The following is a 21,761-nucleotide window of genomic DNA, read 5'->3' on the forward strand; positions in this document are numbered from 1 at the left end:
GTGCTGTGGGTCCCCTCCCCAAGAAGACTAGAGCAAAACTTGCCAATACCACATCTCCCAACTTGCACACTTTAGAGGCCTTGGTCCTGGTGAAGACAGTGGCCCCACAGAAGATTAAGGCAAACCTTGTTAAAACTTCACACCCCACCCCAGCTGGGGACCAAACACTGCCCACAACAGGCAAACAGAGCTACTGCAGATGATTGGACTGAAGGTAAGTGGCCAGGACACAACAGCAAGGTGCACAAAACACACATAGGAAACACTCTTGAAGTGCCAGGTTCTGGTGCACAGGGAACACTGGACTGCAGGGCCCTACAGAACCTCTTTGTCATAAGCCCATTACTTTCAAGAGCAGGAGAGGTAGCTGCCTTTCCCAATACACAGAAATAAACACAGAGAGTTAGACAAAATGAGGAGACAGAGGAATATTTCCCAAATGAAAGAATAGGACATAACCACAGTAAAAGACCTAAGTAAAATGGATATAAATAATATGCCTGATATAAGAAGAAGTCAAATTCTCACTCTTTGCAGATGATATGATACTTTATGTGGAAAACCCAAAAGACTCCACCCCAAAACTGCTAGAACTCATACAGGAATTCAGTAAAGTGGCAGGATACAAAATCAATGCACAGAAATCAGTGGCATTCCTATACACCAACAACAAGACAGAAGAAAGAGAAATTAAGGAGTATATCCCATTTACAATTGCACCCAAAACCATAAGATACCTAGGCATAAATCTAACCAAAGAGGCAAAGGATCTGTACTCAGAAAATTATAACAGACTCATGAAACAAATTGAGGAAGACACGAAGAAATGGAAAAACGTTCCATGCTCATGGATTGGAAGAACAAATATTGTGAAGATGTCAATGCTACCTAGAGCAATCTACACATTCAATGCAACCCCCATCAAAATACCATCCACTTTTTTCAAAGAAATGGAACAAATCATCCTAAAATTTGTATGGAACCAGAAAAGACCCCGAATAGGCAGAGGAATGTTGAAAAAGAAAAGCAAAGCTGGCGGCATCACAATTCCAGACTTCCAGCTCTATTACAAAGCTGTCATCATCAAGAAAGTATGGTACTGGCACAAAAACAGACACATAGATCAATGGCACAGAATAGAGAGCCCAGAAATGGACCCTCAACTCTATGGTCAACTAGTCTTTGACAAAGCAGGAAAGAATGTCCATTGGAAAAAAGACAGTCCCTTCAACAAATGGTGTTGGGAAAATTGGACAGCCACATGCAGAGAAAAGGGGGCAGAAAATTCATGTGAAGACATAATAGGTGAAAACTTCCCTAATTTGGGGAAGGAAACATATCTAGATCCAGAAAACACAGAGATACTCCCCTCCCCCAAAATCAACCCAAGGAGGTCCACACCAAGACATAGTAATTAAAATGGCAAAAAGTAATGATAAAGAGAGAATTGTTAAAGCATCAAGAAAAAAGAAGACAGTTATATACAAGGGAAACCCCATAAGGCTATCAGCAGATTTTTCAGCAGAAATGTTACAAGCTAGAGAAAGTGGCATGATATATTCAAAGTGCTGAAAGGAAAAAATCTGCAGCCAAGAATAGTCTATTCAGCAAGGCTATTCTTCAGATTAGAAGGAGAGATAAAGAGTTTCCCAGACAAACAAAAGCTAAAGGAGTTCATGACCACTAAATAAGCCTACAAGAAATGTTAAAGGTGTCTCTCTGAGTGGAAAGGAAAGACCATAAGTAAGAGTAAGAAAAGTAGGAAGCACAAAAGCAGTAAAAATAAGTATATCTGTAAAAATCAGTCAAGGAACTCACAAAATAAAAGGATGTAAAGTATGGCACCATATACCTAAAATATAGGGGGAAGAGGAGTAAAAACAGGTTGAACTCAAGCAACCATCAATGCAATATAGACTTCTATATGCAGAAGATGTTATATTACAAACCAAACGGTAACCACAAATTTAAAAAAATAATAATAGATATATAAAAAATAAGGAGAAAGGAATCCAAGTACATCATTAAAGAAAGCCAACAAACCATGAGAGAAGAGAGCAAGAGAAAAAAGGTTCAGAGAAGAACTACAAAAACAACCACAAAACAAGTAACAAAATGGCTATAAATGCATATCAATATCAATAATGACTTTGAATGTATATGGACTAAACCTTCCAATCAAAAGACAGAGGGTGACAAAATGGATAAAAAACATGACTTACTGGGGTGCCTGGGTGGCTCAGTCAGTTAAACACCAACTCTTGATTTTGGCTCAAGTTGCAATCCCAGGGTCATGAGATTGAGCCCATGTTGGGCTCCATGCTCAGCGAGGAGTCTGCTTGTCCCTCTCCCTCTGCTCCTCCTGCTCCTCTTTCTCTCTCTATCTCTCTCAAATAAATAAGCAAAATCTTTACCAAAAAACCCCCCAAAAAACAAAAAAAACCCACAAGACCTATCTATATGCTATCTACAAGAGACTCATTTCAGACCTAAAGACACTTGTAGAACAAAAGTGAGGGAATGGAGAAATATTTATCATGCAAATAGCTGTCAAAAGAAAGTCAGGGTAGAAATACTTATATCGAACAAAATAGACTTAAAAACAAAGACCATAACAAGACAAAGAAGGAGCGCCCAAATACATAAACCAGTTAAAAACAAACATAAAGGAACTAATCAATAGTAATACAATACTAGAGGACTTTAACACCCCACTTATATCAACAAACAGATCAAACAGAGTATCAACAAGGAAATAGTGGCTTTGAATGACACACTGGACCAGATGGATTTAAAAGACATATTCAGAACATCCTATCCTAAAACAGCAGAATACACATTCTTTTCAAGTGCATATGGAACATTCTTCAGAATAGATCACATTAAGCCACAAAACAAGTCTCAACAAATTAAAAAAGACCAAAGTCATACCACGTATCTTTTCTGACCACAATGCTATGAAACTAGAAATCAACCACAAGAAAAAATCTGGAAAGAGCATGAATACATGGAGGTTAAGTAACATACTACAAAACAATCAATGGGCCAACCAAGAAGACAAAGAAGAAATAAAAAATTACAGGGAGACAAATGAAAACCAAAACACAATGGTTCAATATCTTTGGGATGCAGCAAAATCAGTTCTAAGAGGAAGGTTTATAGCAATACAGACCTACCTCAAGAAGCAAGAAAAAGCTCAAATAAACAACCTAACCTTACACCAAAAGGAGCTAGAAAAAGAACAAACAAAACCCCAAACCAGCAGAAGGAAGGAAATAATAAAGATTAGTGCAGAAATAAATTATATAGAGACTAAAAAAACAATAGAACAGATTAATGAAACCAGGAGCTGCTTCTTTCGAAAGATCAACAAACTCTAGCCAGACTCTTTAAAAAGAGGTGGGGGGGGTGGGACTCAAACAAAATCATAAATGAAAGAGGAGAAATAAAAACTGACACCACAGAAATACAAAAGATTGTGAGAGAATATTATGAAAAATATAAGCCAACAAATGGGACAACCTAGAAGAAATGGATATATTCCTAGAAACACATAACCTACTAAAACTTAAGCAGGAAGAAATAGAAAATTTGAACAGACTGATCACCAGCAACAAAATTAAATCAGTAATCAAAAAAATTCCAACAAACAAGTCCAGGACCAGACAGTTTCAAAGGTGATTCTACCTATTCTCAAATTTATCCAAAAAATAGAACAGGAAGGAAAACTTCCAAATTCATTCTGTAAGTCCAGCATTACCTTGATAACAAAAGCAGATAAAGACACCACTAAAAAAGAAAACTACAGGCCAATATCTCTGATGAACATAGATGCAAAAATCTTCAACAAAGTATTAGCAAACTGAATCCAATAATACATTTTAAAAAATCATTTACTACAATCAAGTGGGATTTATTCCCAGGATGCAAGGGTGGTTCAATATTTGCAAATCAATCAACATAATACATCACAACAATAAGAGAAAGGATAAAAACCATATGATCATTTCAGTAGTGGCACAAAAAGCATCTGACAAAGTACAACATCCTTTCATGATAAAAACCCTCAACAAAGTAGGTTTAAAGGGAACATACTTCAACATAATAAAGGCCTTATAGGAAAAACCCGCAGCTGACATCATACTCAATGGGGGAAAACTGAGAGCTTTTCCCCTAAGATCAGAAAAAAGACAAGGATGTCCACTGTCCCACTTTATTTCAATGTAGTACTGGAAGTCCTAGCACAGCAATCAGACAACAAAAAGAAATAAAAGGCATCCAAACTGGTAAGGAAGAAATAAAACTTTCACTGTTTGCAGATGACATGATACTCTATATAGTAAAACCTAAAGATTCCTCCAAAAAACTACTAGAGCTGATAAATAAATTCAGTAAGATCACAGGATACAAAATCAATATACAGAAATCCATTGCATTTCTATACACTAATAATGAAGAGCAGAAAGAGAAATTGAGAAAACAATCCCATTTACAATTGCACTACAAATAATAAAATGCTAACCAAAAAAGGTGAAAGACCTGTACCCTGAAAACTATAAAACTAGAAAGAAATTGATGAAAGAAATTATTAAAGATGATACAAACAAATGGAAAGATACTCCATGCTCATGAATTGGAAGAACAAGTATTGTTAAAATGTCTATACTACCTAAAGCAACCTACAGATTTAATGCAATCCCTATCAAAATACAAACAGCCTTTTCCACAGAACTAGAAAAAAACCCTAAAATTTGTATGGAACCACAAAAGATCCCAAATAGCCCTAAAGCAATCTTGAAAATGAAAAAAAAAAAGGTATCACAATTCCAGACTTCAAGGTATATTGCAAAGCTGTAATAATCAAAACAGTATGGTACTGGTACAAAATAGACACAGATCAATGAAACAGAATAGGAAGCCCAGAAATAAACCCACAATTATGTGGTCAATTAATCTTCCACAAAGGAAGCAAGAATAGGCAATGGAAAAAAGACAGTCTGACAGTCTTTTAATTAAGGGTGTTGGGAAAAATGGACAGCTACACACAAAAGAATGAAACCAGACCACTTTCTTACCCCATACACAAAAATAAAATCAGGATGGATTAAGGACTTAAATGTGAGACCTGAAATCATAAAAATCCTAGAAGAGAACAAAGACAGTAATTTCTCTGACATCGGCCATAACGACATCTTTCTAGATATGTCTCCTGAGGTAAGGGAAACAAAAAGCAAAAATAAACTATTAGGACTACATCAAGGTAAAAAGCTTCTTCACAGCAAAGGAAACAGTCAACAAAATTAAAGACAACCTACTGATATTGCAAATGACATATCCAATAAAGGGTTAGTATCCAAAATATATAAAGAACTTATAAAACTCAACACCCAAAAATCAAAGAAACCAATTTAAAAATGGACAGAAGACATGAATAGACATTTTGCCAAAGACATACAGATGGCCAACAGACACATGAAAAGATGCTCAATATCACTTATCATCAGGGAAATGCAAATCAAAACTATAATGAGATATCACCTCACACCTGTCAGAAGGGCTAAAATCAATAAAGCAAGAAAACAACAGGTGTTGGCAAGGATGTGGAGAAAGGGGAACTCTTCTACACTCTTGGAATGCAAACTGGTACAGCCACTCTGGAAAACAGTATGGAGGTTCCTCAAAAAGTTAAGAATGGAACTACCCTATGATCCAATGAACTACTAGGTATTTACCCAAAGAATACAAAAATACTAATTCAAAGGGACATGCACCCTGATGTTTATAGCAGCATTATTAACAATAGCCAAATTATGGAAACAGCGTAAGTGTCCACCGATTGATGAATGGATAAAGAAGATGTGGTATATATATACAATGGAATATTACTCAACCATTAAAAAGAATGAAATCATGTCATTGCAACAACATGGATGGAGCTAGAGAGTATTATGCTAAGTGAAAAAAGTCAGTCAGAGAAAGACAAATACCATATGATTTCATGCATAAGTGGAATTTAAGAAACAAAACAGGGCGTCTGGCTGGCTCAGTCAGTACAGCATGCAACTCTTGATCTCAGGGTTGTGATTTCAAGCCCCACATTGGGTATAGAGATTACTTAAAAAAAAATAAACAAATAAAATCTAAGGAACAAAATATATGAGCAAAGGAGGGAAAGACAGAGAGAGAGGCAAACCAAGAAACAGACTCTTAACTATAGAGAACAAACTGATGGTTACCAGAATGGAGGTGGGTGGGGGGATAGATTAAATAGGTGATGGGGATTAAGGAGTGCGCCTGTGATTAGTATCAGGTAATGTATGGAAGTGTTGAATCACTATATTGTATACCTGAAACTAATATTACACTGTATGTTAACTAACCAGAATTTAAATAAAAACTTAAAAAGATGTGGTACATACACACACACACACACACACACACACACAATGAAATATTATTTAGCCATAAAAAAGAATGAAAGCTTGCCATTTACAATAACATGGATGGATCTGGAGAGTATAATGCTAAGCAAAAAAGCCAGTCAGATAAAGACAAATACCATATGATTTCACTCAAATGTCAAATTTAAGAAACAAAATAAATGAACAAAAGGGGGAGGAAGAAAGAAGGCAAATCAAAAAAACAAGACTTTTAACTATAAAGAACAAACAGATGGTTACTGGAGAGGATGTAGGTGGGGGATGGGTGAAATAGGTGAAGACGAATAAGAGTACACTTAGCTTGATGAGCACTGAGTAATACATGGAATTGTTGAATTACTATATTGTACACCTGAAACTAATATAACACTGTATATTAACTACACTGGAATTAAAATTTTAAAAAGAGCCAAGGACAGAAATTTTAGGAACATCAACTTCTAAAGGATAATCAAAGGAAGAGAGTCCACTGAACAATGGAAAGTAGTGTCCATAGAGGCAGCAAGGAGGGTATTTAATGAAAGAAAGATTGATCAAAGGCCAAATGGCTCAAGATTTCCAAGAGAGATGGGACTGAAAAATTATATTTAAAATGTAAGCTATGAGGTACTATTGGTGGAAATGGCAGATTAGGGACTTCCAAATTTGTTCTTGCATAAAAGCAATGAAAAAGCTGACCAAAATTATTAGAATAAACTTTTTCAGAGATATGGAAATTAACCAAAGGCTTACAGCAACAGAAGAAACATTTATTTTTAAATAAATAAATAGTTGTATTTAAGCAAGAACAAGAAGCTTTGTCACATTTTAACTTCCCTTAGTCCCATCCCCCACTCTATATTTGCAATAGCTTACCCAAAAAATAGCTCACATTCCTGGTACAACCTAGTAGTTGCTGGGAAGAGCAGTGGAGTGGAGAGCAGTGGGATGGAGCTAGAGCTCTTTCGAATGCTCATTCCCAAAGAATTCTCATTACTTGACCTTTCTGATAGTTCTCTAGAAGATCCCACTTATAAGTTAGTCTGTACTTGACCTGAATCAGGGCACACCTTGTACAAAGTGTCTTCTTCCACAGGGCATTTGTTGAAAACAATTACAATCAAGTTTGTAACTTCACAGCTGCCTGAAGCAGTGGTTAATACTTGGACCAATAATAGCCAAAAAACTAACCAAAAAGCTTAAAAGAAAAAGCTGGGAAATAAGATGTCCAAGGGCACTTTGGAAAGCTCCAACATATTCTTGGGAATCTAGGAGGGCACACATACACAGAGGGATGTACCATACACAGGTAAGATCTGAGAAGCCCGTAAGCTCTTATCTCTGGTTGACCTTGAGGCCAGAATGTTGGACAAAGACTTTATATAAGCTATTTTAAATATGTTCAAAGAGCTGAAGGATGGAGTATAGCTCAGTGGTAGAGCATTTGACTGCAAAGAGCCGAAGGAAACCATGTATGAGGATATACCATCAGAGATTATCAAAAGGATGCATAAACTATTTGTTTAAATACAAATTCTGGAGTTAAAAAGTACAATAATTAAAATGAATATTTCATTAGAGATGTTCAATAGCAGATATGAGCAGGCAGAAGAAAGAAAAAATGAAATGAAGATAGGTTAATTGAGAGTATCTAGTCTGAGGAACAAAGTAAGTAAAAAGAATGAAGAAAAATTAACATAGCCTTGGCTATCTGTGAAGACACCATCAAATGTACCAATATATGCATAATGGGAATCTCAGAAAAGAGGAGAAACAGAAAGGGGCAAAAAGAATATTTGAAGAAATAATGGCCCAAAACTTTCAAATATAATGAAAAACATTAATCTCCACATCCAACAAGCTCAAAAACTCTATGTAGGATAACTTCAAAAAGATCCACACCTGGACATATATTAACCAAACTGCCAAAAGAAAAAGACAAAAAGAATCTTGAAAGCAGTAACAGAGGAGTGATTTATCACATTCAAAGGATGTTCAATATGATTAACAGCTGAATTCTCATCAGAAACCATAGAATCAGAAGAGAGATGACACACTCAAAGTTCTAAAAGAAAAAATAGCCTGTCAACCAAGGTTTCTAAATCCAGCAAAAACTATCCTTCAAAAATGAAGTGACTAGCCTGAGGCCAGGAGTACACAGATATTAAACCCAGTCAAAGATATAACACACAAACACACACAAACACCCCTACTACTCCTACTACGACTACTACTAATTACTACTAACTACCTACTACTAGTAGTAGTACTACTACTAATATGGGTCAATATTCCTTATAAGTTACTATAAATGCAAATATCCTCAATTAAATACTAGAAGCATATACTAAAAAAACAATTAATCCAGCAGCATATAAAAAGGCTTACACAATTTGACAAAGGGAGACTTATCCTAGGAATAAAAACTTGTTTCAACATTTAACATTAATGTAGTACACTATATTAACAGAATATAGGAAAAAATAAACACATGATCGTCTTAATGCCCACAGAAAAAATATTTGACAAAATCCAACATCCTCTCATGATAAAAGCACTCAATAAACTAGCAATAGAACTAACAAAGGGCATCCACAAAATACCCAAAGTTAACATCATACTTAATGGTTAAAGACTGAAAGCTATCTCCCTAAGATCAGGAACATGACAAGATAGCTACTCCCGCCACTTTAATTTAACATTGTACTGAAAGCTCTAGCCTGGATTCCAGCATTAAATTTGAAAATAAAATAAAAAGCATCCAGATTAGAATGGAAAAAGTAAAAAATTATCTCTATTTGCAAATGACATGGTCCTGGAAATAGAAAATCCTAAAGGAATACACATGTACACAAGCTAAAAAACAAGTTTAGAAAGGTTACAGGATACAAGATTAATGTACAAAGATCAGTTGTATTTCTATACATTAGTAATGAACAATCTGAAAATGAAATTAAGAAAGCGATTCAATCCAACAGTACCAAAAAACAAGAGTGACAAAATAAATACAAGACTGAAAACTACAAAAACTGTTAAAAGAAATTAAACAAATGAAAAGACACTTTGTCTTCATGTGTCAGAAGACCCATTAAATGTTAACATGGCAGTATTCCCCAAACTGATCTACAATTCAATATCAAAATTCCATCATTCTTTTTTTTACAGAAATTGACAATCTTAAAATTCATATGTAAATTCAAGGGATCCAGAATAGCCAAAACAATTTTGAAAATAAAGAACAAAGCTGGAGGATTTGTACTTCAAAATTTCAAAGCTTACTTTGAAACTACACTAATCAAAATAGTGTGATACTGGACTAGGATAAACATACAGATCAGTAGAATCGAATTGAAAGTCCAGAAATAAACCTATACATCTGTAGTTGAGTCATTTTTGACAAGGTACTAAGATAATTCAATGGGGAAAGAACAGTCTTCTCAATAAATGGTACTAGGACAGCTAAATATCTATGCACAAAAGAATGAATGTGGAGGGGCGCCTGGGTGGCTCAGTCGTTAAGCGTCTGCCTTCAGCTCAGGTCATGATCCCAGGGTCCTGGGATCAAGCCCCGCATTGGGCTCCCTGCTCAGCGGGAGGCCGGCTTCTCCCTCTCCCACTCCCCCTGCTCATATTCCCTCTCTTGCTGTGTCTCTGTCAAATAAAAAGATTTTATTAAAAAAAAAAGAATGAATGTGGACACCTACTTTACACTATATACAAAATTAACGTAAAAGAGATCAAAGACCTAAATGTAAGAGCTAAAACTATAAAAACTCTTAGAAGAAAACATAAGGATAATAAATTTCTGTGACCTTGGATTAGGCAACAGTTTCTTAGATATGATACCTAAAGCACAAGCAACCAAAATAAAAATAGATAATTGGATTTCATCAAAACTAAAAACATTTGTGATTCAAAGGACATTATCTAGAAAGTGAAAAAATAACCCACAGAATTTGAGGAAATATTTGCAAATCATATAGCTAATGAGAATCTAGTATCCAGAATATATAAAGAACTCTTAAAATTTGAGAATAAAAAGACAACCCAATTAAAAAGTGGACAGGGTTGCCTGGGTGGTTCAGTCAGTTAAGTGTCTGACTTTTGATTTCAGCTCAGGTCATGATCTCGGGGTCCTTGGATGGAGCCCTGCATCCAGCTCCATGCTCAGCACAGAGTCTGCTTGTCCCCTCTCCCTCTGATCCTCCCCCCTCGACCTCCCCACTCTCTCTCTATATATAATAAATAAATAAATACAATCTTTAAAAAAAAGTGGACAAAGGATTTGCATAGAAATTTCTCCAAAGAAGATATACAAATGCCAATAAACAAATGAACATATGCACAATTCCTTTAGTCATTATAGTAATGTAAATCAAAACCATAATGAGATACCACCTCACACTCACCTTGATGGATATAATAAAACAAACAAACAAAAAACAAAATAACAAGTGTTGGAGGGGTTGTGGAGTAACTGGAACTGGAACTCCCACACATTGCTGGTGGGAATATAAAATGGTGTAGTTGCTTTGGAAAACAATTTGGAAGTTCCTCAAAAAGTTAAACTTAAAGTTACCATATGACCCAGCAACGTCTAGGTATAGACCCAAGAGAACTGAAAACATATATTCACACAAAAACTTATACATGAATGAACATGGAAGCATTATTCATAGTAGCCAAAAAGTTGGAAACAATCCAAATGTTCATCAACTGATAAATGGATAAACAAAATGTGGCATATATATTGGAATATTATTTGGCCACTGACATATGTACAATGTGAATTAACCTTGAAAATATCATGCTAAGTAAAAGAAGCCAGATAAAAGGCCACATATTATATGATTCTATTGATAAGAAGTGTCCAGAATAGGCAAATCCATAAAGACAGAAAGTAAATTTGTATATTGTATATGCCTGGAGGGAAGGGGAGAAAGGGAAGTGACTACTAATTTACAAGGTTTCTTTTTGGGGAGAGGAAAATGTTCTCAAATTAGAAGGTAGTGATGGTTGTACAACCTTGGAGGTATACACTTCAAAATAGTAACTTTCATATTGTGCAAATTGTATCTAAATTTTTAAAAATTCAGTTGTTCCTGAAAATTTGCCAATTAAGTAAATCGGAAGGGGCAGACTAAATATGGATTTGTCTTAAATGGCAAAGCATCTGGCTACCTATCTCAAAGTCTGTCCACAAAGCATCAAGATATTAATTGAAAAGAGACAACTAGGGGCACCTGGGTGGCTCAGCCGGTTAAGCCTCTGACTTGATTTCAGCTCAGGTCATGATCTTGGGGCTGTGAGATTGAACCCAATTGGCTCCACGCTGGACATGGAGCCTGCTTAAAATGGTCTCTCCTCCTTTCCCTCTGCCCCTCCCCGCTTAAAAAAAAGAAAGAAAAGAAAAGAGACAACTAAACTCAAATAAAAAATTTTTTTAAAGAAAAGAAAGAAAAGTGAGACTTCAGTCTATCTTCCTCTTTACCTAATTTCAGGGCCCAGTCATACCAAAAAACAGACAAAATCCTGTGAGGCCTTCTGTCTAGCAGCCTTGCCCCAAGAAAGAGTCTTGACTGAGCAAAGTTCCGAGCCAACTAGCCCTCTAGCCGAGCTCTCCGCCCTTGAACAGTGCGGTGTCCTTTCCATTACACCCACAGACTGCCTAGATTCAAATCCTGGTCGTTTACTAAATCTGTGATTTTAATCTATTTAATCTACTTCTGAGCTTTAGTTTTCTCATCATGCAATTGAGGATAACAAAGCACCTTCTGTAGAGTTACTATAAGGAGTAAATAAATTACATACAAGGAAAGTGCTTATATTAGTGCCTGATAAATTGTAAGCACTCAATATATGCTGTGGGATAACAGAAGGGGAAATGAGTCTAAATCATGACCACACCCCTTACATTATGCTCCAGCAAAGATTCTTTGATGAGCCCTGTAATAAAGGTAAAGGTAAAGGAGGAAAGATAGTGTATACCCTTGTCAAACCCCTTTCACTAAAGAAGACTAATGGGTAGTAGACTCAAAGGCACCCCTGACAAAAAATCTCTACATTCATATAAGCCAAATCAGAAACTGATTGGGTAAAATTCCTTCTTTTTTTGTTAACACAGTGACTACTAGGACAAATACCATAAACATTCCAGGAGCATTTAGTGAGTACTCATAATATAAAATTAATTGAATGCAAAGATCAATCAGACTCCTAATAAAATAGTTTTTCAGTCTAGTCAAGTATTTTTCAAATGGGCTTTACCTTACCCACAATAACAAATATATTTTTACATATATATATACATATACTGAAATAAATGTTTCATAAAAAGTATCCTTAGTATTTATAATACATTCTATTTGCTATTCTTATCTATTCTATTCCCATTAAAAAAATATATATTCTTGTCACAACACCCTACCACCGCTCCACTAACTTGATTTCACTACCCAGTAATAGTCATGGTCCCAAGTTTGACCAAACTGGTATTGAAAAATGCCAATCTGGTTATGTGACCAACTAACTTTAACACAAGGAAGAATAATTAAATGCTCAATAGAGGTTGATACTGTGGGAACACAGAAAAAGTTAATAACTTTGATTAGGGTATCCAGGATCCAGTGCATACAACTATAGACTTGGGGACGCCTGGGTGGCTCAGTCATTAAGCGTCTGCCTTCGGCTCAGGTCATGATCCCAGGGTCCTGGGATTGAGCCCCGCATCGGGCTCCCTGCTCCACAGGAAGCCTGCTTCTCCCTCTCCCACTCCCCCTGCTTGTGTTCCCTCTCTCACTGTCTCTCTCTGTCAAATAAATAAAATCTTAAAAACAAACAAACAAACAACTATAGACTTGAATGGAAATTCAAACAATACAAATTAAGAACTGGTCATAGCTCTCTTCCTCTGCCCTGCCTTCAGAGGTGACAGCCATCTCCTATTCGGCATCATGGCCACCCTCAGACCTCTGGTGAAGCCCAAGATTGTTAAAAAGAAGACCAAGAGAACATGATCCCAGGGTCCTGGAATTGAGCCCTGCATCGGGCTCCCTGCTCAGCAGGAAGCCTGCTTCTCCCTCTGCCACTCCCCTGCTTGTGTTCCCTCTCTCGCTGTGTATCTCTCTATCAAATAAATAAATAAATAAAATCTTAAAAAAAAAAAAAAAGACATCCAAGAAGTTCATCCGGAACCAATCAGACCAATATATCAAAATTAAGTGCAACCGGCAGAAACCCAGAGGCATTGACAATAGAGTGCACAGAAGATTCAAAGGCCAGATCTTGTTGCCCAATATTGGTTGCAGGAGCAACAAGAAAACAACACACATGCTGCCCAGTGGCTTCTGGAAGTTCCTAGTCCATAACGTCAAGGAGGTTGAAGTGCTGGTGACGTGCAACAAATCTTACTGTGCAGAGATTGCTCACATTATCTCCTCTAAGAACCACAAAGCCATCGTGGAAAGAGCAGCCCAGCTGGCCGACAGAGTCACCAATTCCCAATGCCAGGCTGCACAGCAAAGAAAATGAATAGAAAGCTTACGTGCACATAGTATTTGTGTTAATAAATCCATAAAACTACAAAAAAAAAAAAAAGAAGAATTTGTCATAATTGGTTTCCTTTTTACTACTATTTACCCAGTCTGGGTGGAAGACAAGCTGCTAAAATATTTGATACATCAACTAACAGCAAAGCTTAGACATAAATTTTGAAAGTTATCTGGTTTGTTGCTTAGATATTATTGTTTCTCTTATCCTTATTTACTCTCTTCCTCTGGGATCAACAGTCAATCCCATGCAATCCCCAGTGCCCAGTGACTAAATCCATTTATTGTCCAAAGTACCTGCCTCTGCAGATTTCCAAGGTACCGAGGGCTCTCCAGTCCCCAATTTTGCCCTATGTCTGTCATATAATTTCCCCACTTCCCCAACACCAAATGGCATTGGTAGGAATTACCAAAACTTGGTCAAAGTCTGCTCTAGATGCTTGGAGAGGTAAAAGAAGTAATATTCTATCACATATGCATGTTTCATCTGTGCTGAATAGCTAAATTATTACTTACCTCATTGCTCTTGCCATATCGGGATAGTGGAAGAACTATTAAGTATCCAAAGATTTTGAGATCCATATATGAACAGGCTTCTCAGAATTTTGCCTTCTGTGTATATGTACTATGTACTATATTTTGATTATATACAGAAAATAATTTTGCTATAACAGGATATTCCATATAATTAAAAAAAAAAGTTACCATGGCAAAATTGTAGGACCATTACTAAAATCACTTCACTATTATCACAATGGCAGTTACAAGTATTTATTCAGTTGTTTATTTAATAATATTGGTCGAGCTCCCACTACGTGTAAGGAATTATTGGGGCCCTATGAAGGAAACAAATAGTGAGGTCCTTGACCCTTTATATAAAAGTAAATAATGTAGCATGAATACAAATAATTTTAGTGCAAGGCAGAAAAAACAAAGGTATAAAGGACAAGATAAAAAGAGTAAGCTTTTCCAACTTTGGTAAGAAAAAAAGCTAACTATTAATCCCAATTTTTGATTTACCAAAGTTTAGATCATGTTTAATTAAAAAATTAGTTGATACACCTTTGAAATTGGAACACAAAATGTCTCAATAGGTTACTTAAGGAAAAATATTATAAGACATGGGAAAGCATGTCTGCCCAAGGAAGCAGGAAAGGAAATCCATTTAACTCCATAAAAGGGCAGAAGTTACTACACAGGAGTTGGGAAATGAGGAGGATGGATTTTTCCCTAAATAGGATCTTAAAATGAATGACCTTCAACATCCCAAACAAATCTACATGGCACTTACTACAACATATTCAAACATTAAATGGTATAATCCAATCTACCTTAAGTATACTTCTCATTTCAAGAATAAGGGTTGAGTTATTAAACCTTTATCTCTTTGAGATATATAGCAAGAGACATTTTTAATGAAAACCTTCCATGTAACTGTAGTTGATTTCCATCCTGTAACTTTGCATGTGTAGCAATATTTCTTTCCAAAGTTTTCAATGAAATCAACACTCTAAACAAAACATTTGGGTTATAAAATATACCCAAATAAATCAGGAGTAGAATTAAAATAAGCATATTATTTATTAAGCATTTTCCAGTAGGTCTTGAGGCTGGTGGGAGTGGGGGACAAAAAGGTGTGCTACGTCCTGACTGTTTCTTAGGTTCGAAGAAAGCCTTTGCATCTATGGAGAGAAGAATGGAGGAGCATCACACAGTACCTTGAAAAGGGAATGAGAACATACAATATCAGAGCTAAATAATGGATAAGAACCTAATCATAGTCTGAAACAAATATTACTAAACTATTGGGGGAAAAAAAACCAGCTTAGGTTTGTGAAGTCAGGCATAGGGAGACAGACAGCAGAAGCAAAAGCATTTAAAACACTCACATGGGGGAGTCAGGAAGTAAAAGCACTCTGAAGCGTAACGCAAACTTACTGGTAAGGGAAGAAGGGAAGGTCCTGCTGGAGAAAACAGTTGTAATTTTGTTTTCTTGTAGTAGAGAAATAGGTCCTTATTATAGATGTTGGAAAAATGGAAGATCTTCCCTCTACCCCAGAAACAAGAAAAACTTTACTTAATTTAGAAACACTCTCCAAAATGCTTTGATAAAAAGAAAATCAAAATTAAAATTACAAACTTGCCAGAAAACTACGAAGAGGAAAATATTTCCTCCCAAATTTATGGGACACAGGTGAAAGCTATACTCAGAAAAAATCTTATGGCTTCTAATGTACTTCCTATGAAAGAAGAGAAAGGAAAAAGGAAATTAACCTCCTACTCACCTTTAGCAACTAGGAAAAGAACAATTAAATAAGCAGAAAGTAGGAACAAAGAAATGAATAAAGGTAAAACTTCAACTAATGAAACAGAAATATCTCAAATAGTAGAATAAAAAAATCTAAAAACTGATTCTTTGACATGATTAATAAAACAAATAAAACCCCTTCAACTCTAATTAAAGAAAATTGAGAGCAAAATATATATGATTAAGAGTATGAAAGAAATCACAAGCACAGATAAGAAGGACAGGAAGATCATTATAAAACAATAATACTTGCAAGTCTAGGGTAACTTTCCCAGGCACAATGGTGGCATAACAACCACCCCCAAACTTAGTGGCTTAAAACAGCAGGGACTGTGCTCACAGATTCTATCAGTCAGCAAGTGAGGAAAGGCTCATCTGGGGGAACGTCTTTCATGTGACTTCACTGAGATGCCAGCAGGGTGGCCGCCATCTGAGGGTTCAATTAGACTGTGTGTCCAAGATGGCTCACTTGACTGTGCTCGCTGACAGCTGGGAGCTTACACGTGGCCACGCCCCCAGGGCGGAGACCGAGTCAGTCAACTTCCCCCCCACCCTCTAAGAACTGGGTGAAAGCTGCACCGTCTTGTCTGAACCAGCCTTGGAAGTTGCATGGCATTGCTTCAGCCAGAACTCTACTGGATGAAACGGTCATAAGCCTGTCTAGATCCAAGGGGAGTGAACAGAAATCCATGTCTTAATAGGAATGTCAAAAGTTTCACAGAATTGCTTTAAAACCACCATCAGCAACAAATCTGAAGCCAAGAGGAAACAGATCATTTTCTAGCAAAATGTGAATTCCCAAAAATGACCCATGAAGTGGAAAGCTTGAATAAATCAAATGCCATAGAAGAGACAGAAAAAGTGGTTAAAGATCTAAATGCATGAGGTGGTTTCACGACTGACTTCTACAAAGCTTTTCAAGAAGAGAAGTACCATGTTATTTAAACTAGGGGCTCTCAAGCTTTAGTGGGCATCAGAATCACCTTGCCAGCTAGTAAACATGCAGATTCCTGGGCCCCATCCCCAGAGATTCTGATCCAGTGAGTCTAGGGTGCAGAACGAGAATCCGCATTTCTAACAAGCATATAGATGACGTTGATAGCTCTTGTCCACAGAGTCCACTTTGAGTAGCAGTGATTTAAACCAGAGGCCAGAGGCACCTGGGTGTTTCAGTCGTTAAGCATCTGTCTTCGGCTCAGGTCATGATCCCAGGGTCCTGGGATCGAGCCCCACATCGGGCTCCCCGCTCAGTGGGGAGCCTGCTTCTCCCTCTCCCTCTGCCTGCCGCTCCCCCTGCTGTTCTCTCTCTCTCTTTCTCTGTCAAATAAATAAATAAACCTTTTTTAAAAAATTTAAAAAAATAAATAAACCAGAGGCTAGCAAGGTCTGGCTTGTGGGCCAAATGTGGCCTGCCGCCCGTTCCTATAAATGAAGTTTTACTGGAATACGGCCATACCCATTCATTCCCATACTGCCTATGGCAGCTTTGCCACTACAGTGGAACAACAGAGACCGTATGACCCACAAAGCCTAACATACTTACTGTTCTGGCCCTTTGCCCCCCAGACTGGCCAACCTTTGCCTTCGGCAGACATTTTCGTATCCTCTGCTGATTCTGATGGTTAGGGTGCAAAACCGATATGACACATAGCTTGCATCTCACTATTTGCACTTAGTTAGCAACAGCCCGGATCACTATGTTGAAGGGGACGTAAGACTGTCCAAGCTCAGCAAGACAAAATGTTGTGATCTATCACGGGCCCTGGAAGAAGTAACCTGAAGCATGGATGGTGTCTATTTGCCAAGCCTGATTATAAAACATGCAAGGTTTAAGAATCCTTTCAAAAAACTGCTGGAAAACTGCCACAAAATATGGATGCAATGCACACATTTTTAACTACACCATTAACAATGTATCAGATTTCATTCCAACTACTGTGGAAGTTATTGTAATAATATGCAAATATTTCACATTCATAAACAAGTGAAGAAAATAAAATCATTTTGTGATTTTATCAGAGTGTAATACAGACCAATTTTGTCATGTTTGTGCAGTCAAATGCTCTACCACTGAGATATACCCCCTCTAATTTTGTCATGTTTGTACACAAGATTTCTGAGATTGATGTCTGCTTTTGAAAGAATACTAATAATGTTTCAAATGCTATGAGCCTGTATTTTATCAGTTGAAAATGCCCCCATTATTAAGACATCTTTCAAAGATCCTCTCAACCCAGGGGGTGATTTTTGCACATTAACACCATATTCCCATGATGTTATTTCCAAAATAGTGACCCAGAACATATCAACAACAGAAATATTTTAAGATTTGCGTGTTTGCATTATTATTTAAAAGGGAAAAATGAATTGGTGGTACTAGGCAAAAGAAAAACTGCATAAGAAAATATATATGTTTGTTGTTGTAGGCAGAAGAAAAATTGCAGATGAAAATTTCCAGTGTGGGCAGGAAACAGTTAAATGCCAAATCCCAGTGAAGCAGGAAGTAAGGAGCAGGGCTACCGCAGAGTATAAGAATGGTGGCACAAGATAATGAACCACAGAAGAATGGGGCAAGGTCGGCTGGACACACCCAGACATGGAGATTTTCTCACCATTGTATTATTGCTCACATTAACAAAGCCTGGCACATAGAAAGAACTCAATAAATATTTGTGGAAGGAAGGACAGAAAGCAGGAAAGGTGAAAGGGAGAGAAGGCAGAAGTTCACACCACAAAGCCGTGGCTCCATTCTAACTACCAGATGGTGGTTATAAAGAACAGTTGGTGAAGGTGACTGGTAATAAATAAGTTTCTCCACCAGAAGCGAAGATGGCCAGAAATCAGGCGGCAGCTGCTAGGGGACTGATAATGTGAAGTTCCTCGCAAAGGAACAGCTCTGTAAAGGACAAAATGTCTCCTGACCTACCAGATACAGTGTGTGTCCTTATGCCCTGACTCGAAATACTACAAAGCCAACTCTATGCCCAGGAAGAATGAGGCTCCTCTGTGAGTTTTAACCTTGAAATGCAAGAGGAAGTTTTATTTGTCACATAGTTTCTCTGGTCTACAAACCTATATTAATAATATTTAGAAAGAGGAAGGGAGGAAGGGTAGAATATCTGCTGTGCAGTTGATATTTGTCCAGGCATGCTGGGTGAAATCTATCAAGAAAGCAAGATAATTCCAAATTTTATCTAGCATAGAAGCTTCTAGAACTAAGGAGTCTATGTTTATGCCTAAAGACTGTGAGTCTCCTGAAAATATATGCAAAAATGTGTGTATGTGCATTTTTTCTGAGAAGAGATACCGATACTTTCATCAGAATGCCAAAAAGGTCCACAACCTGTCATCCTCCCCTCAAATACTAAGAATCACAAGTGCAGGGATTTCAAATTGTAAGTCATTTGTGGGGCACAACATTCTAAAATTAAATAGAATAGAAAAATATGAGAGTCTAACACTTGTCCTAAAGGTATTATTTCTCCAAACTGGCTTCAGGTGTATGTGTGAATGTACATGCGTCTGTGTGTACGCAGCAAGGTGAATTTTTTCATACTGAGGTCAGGGTTAAAAATGTTTGAAAGCCACTGCTCTAAGGCATGAGAAATGGCTATATACAATTTTGTAACATATTAAATCATCACCCATTGAAAACAATGAGGTGATCTGTGGTTCCAGTGGGCATTCTACTGTTTTGAGTGACACCTGATCCACCAAAACGAAATTGCTATTATTAAAGAACTGCAATCTGCAATACTCAGAAATAAAAGTACGTCTCTATAAGGTCCTATTGATCTTAAGACCGACAACTAGGAAGAAGTTGCCTCTGAAAGGACCCTGCATACTGGGTGTCTCAGAGAAAATGTAAAATACTGAATAAAATGTTCAGGAAGAGAAGAGGACAAATATTTCCTTGGGAGGATAGAATCCTCTAAGCACCCTAGAAAGATATTCAGGAAGGGAAGAGTGTGGAAACTCACCTCTAAACCTGGTACAGCAATGAGTTTTATTTTATTTTTTTAAGATTTTATTTATTTATTTGTCAGAGAGAGACACAGCGAGAGAGGGAACACAAGCAGGGGGAGTGGGAGAGGGAGAAGCAGGCTCCCCGCTGAGCAGGGAGCCCGATGCGGGGCTCGATCCCAGGACCCCGGGATCATGACCTGAGCCGAAGGCGGACACTTAACGACTGAGCCACCCAGGCACCCCCAGCAATGAGTTTTAGAAAAAATATTATTTCTTATACAAAAAGAGAGAGAAAAATATGGTAAATTTGCCAGGACTGCTTGGTGTGAGGGTGTCACCTTAGTCCCAGTTACCAGTGTCTGGTATTGTTCTCTACTCTCTTCGGGGCCTCAACACAAGAAACTTAAATGAATTATTTGGCTTATTGTCTAAAATGTTACTAAAAGGGTGCCTGGGTGGCTCAGTTGGTTAAGCGACTGCCTTCAGCTCAGGTCATGATCCTGGAGTCCCGGGATCGAGTCCCGCATTGGGCTCCCTGCTTGGTGGGGAGTCTGCTTCTCCCTCTAACCCTCCTCCCTCTCATGCTCTCTGTCTCTCATTCTCTCTCTCTCAAATAAATAAAATCTTTAAAAAAAAAAAAATAAAATAAAATAAAATGTTACTAAAAGACTTTACAGATTGGAGTTGTCCCAATCAATGCCAAAATTTCAGAAGTATCCCTTATATTCTACATAGCCAGACCACTCACTATTCCTCCCCAACCCACAAAAGACCAGAAGTCACCCTCTCTGGCAGGTACCTTCTCTGGCTTGGGATGCAAGTATATCTGAGATCAAAAGTGAAGCGCCATACTGAGCTTCCCCAGTTGTCATCCCCTGCCTATGTCCCGGAGTGCTGGGAGCCAGACTTATAACTAACACACAGGGATCAGGGCTGCTTCACTGTAGAAACTGCCCCCCCCCCCCAACAGATGTACAGATACTGACATACAAGGATTCCTCTCCAGCAGTCCCCCTGCAAAAAAGGCTTAGATCTTCACCCGCTCGCCTTGACAACACAGAGCCTGTCATGCAATTTTGATACCTCATTCTTAAATAGGAAAACACAGGCAAGGATAGCTATACATTTTATGAGAGACACAAAAGTGAAAGAGAACAAAAACAAATGGGGGAAAAGGAACTCAAAGAAAACAGAAGGAAGGCCAGGAACAGAATTATGCCATATTATAATATTCCCTAAGAGTTACAAGATATCATGTCCATAAAGAAGCTACAACGAAAGAGCATTCAGAAACCAGAGGAAGTTCTTAAAATCTTTAAAAAAAAAATTAAAAGAGTTATAAGGTAAATTTCAGAAATGTCTTAGAAAATAGACCAAAATGACAAAAAGATGGAAAATGAGAGTGAATAGATGAGAAAATTAAATGATATATCCAGGAAGTCCAACACTTGAATAATGAGTTCAAGCGAAAAAGGATAAAGAAAATGAAAGAGAAGAAATTATCAAAGACATAATATAAAT

The 21,761-nt window shown here is 37.3% G+C and overlaps 1 protein-coding gene across 11 annotated transcripts in view; it reads right to left on the reverse strand.

Moving 5' to 3' along the window:
• STK33 (serine/threonine kinase 33) overlaps window positions 1–21,761 on the reverse strand; it is a 160,283-nt gene that overhangs the window by 86,891 nt on the left and 51,631 nt on the right. The window contains exons 1-2 of one of the 11 annotated variants that reach the window (XM_054512069.2): window positions 16,615–17,579; window positions 15,905–16,016 (exon numbers count right to left, since the gene is read on the reverse strand). The exons of 7 other annotated variants lie outside the window; for them this stretch is intronic. The gene's annotated coding sequence lies outside the window, so the exon portion shown is untranslated. Of the gene's footprint in view, window positions 1–15,904; window positions 16,017–16,523; window positions 17,580–21,761 lie in introns of those variants that run through there. 3 more of the 11 variants (XM_064577069.1, XM_054512068.2, XM_054512070.2) reach the window with 3 other exon arrangements.

This window comes from Mirounga angustirostris, unplaced genomic scaffold, assembly GCF_029215605.1.
Source record: "Mirounga angustirostris isolate CCGP_5_RB_7025 unplaced genomic scaffold, mMirAng1.0.hap1 SCAF_13, whole genome shotgun sequence".
NCBI classification, from domain to species: Eukaryota; Metazoa; Chordata; class Mammalia; order Carnivora; family Phocidae; genus Mirounga; species Mirounga angustirostris.